Source organism: Erinaceus europaeus, assembly GCF_950295315.1.
Source record: "Erinaceus europaeus chromosome 6 unlocalized genomic scaffold, mEriEur2.1 SUPER_6_unloc_16, whole genome shotgun sequence".
Taxonomy (NCBI): Eukaryota; Metazoa; Chordata; class Mammalia; order Eulipotyphla; family Erinaceidae; genus Erinaceus; species Erinaceus europaeus.
The window spans coordinates 118,623-119,160 of record NW_026647121.1 but is presented as its reverse complement, the minus strand read 5'-3'; positions in this window follow the sequence as shown (position 1 = coordinate 119,160).

Sequence of the window (538 nt, the reverse complement as noted above, 5' to 3'; positions counted from 1 at the left end):
CCCATCGTCGGGCTTACTTCAGAAGGCCCATAGACAGGGCACCAGCCATGCTCTGATATGCCAGAGGCCTAGGCCATGCCCAGAAACCCTGCCAGCAATATCATTGGCCAGTGTGCTAGGACACGCCCAGGAGTGTCAAGGCCCCTAGTTAGTGATTGGCCAGCAACCTTGAGCACCGCCCACACGGCCCTGCAGCACGCTCATTGTGCAGCCTCTGGAAGACCCGCCCACCAGCCACTTCTGCTGGAAAGACATGAGAATTCAAAAACCTCCTACACTGTGTTCATTGATGACAGGTTCAAAGCTGGCTTGTAGAGATTGTAAGGCAGCAGCTCTCATGCCCACACAACCCAGACAGCCTCAGCCTTCACCATATGCTGTACTACCAGACCTGACAGTAATGTGTGTGTGTGTGTGTGTGTGTGTGTGTGTCTGTCTGTCTGTCTGTCTGTGTCTGTGTGTGCTCAGAGCTCACCTATAGTAGTCTCAGAGCATGGGCGGGAAGGTAGCTAGCCTCAACTGCAACTTATGTACAGAG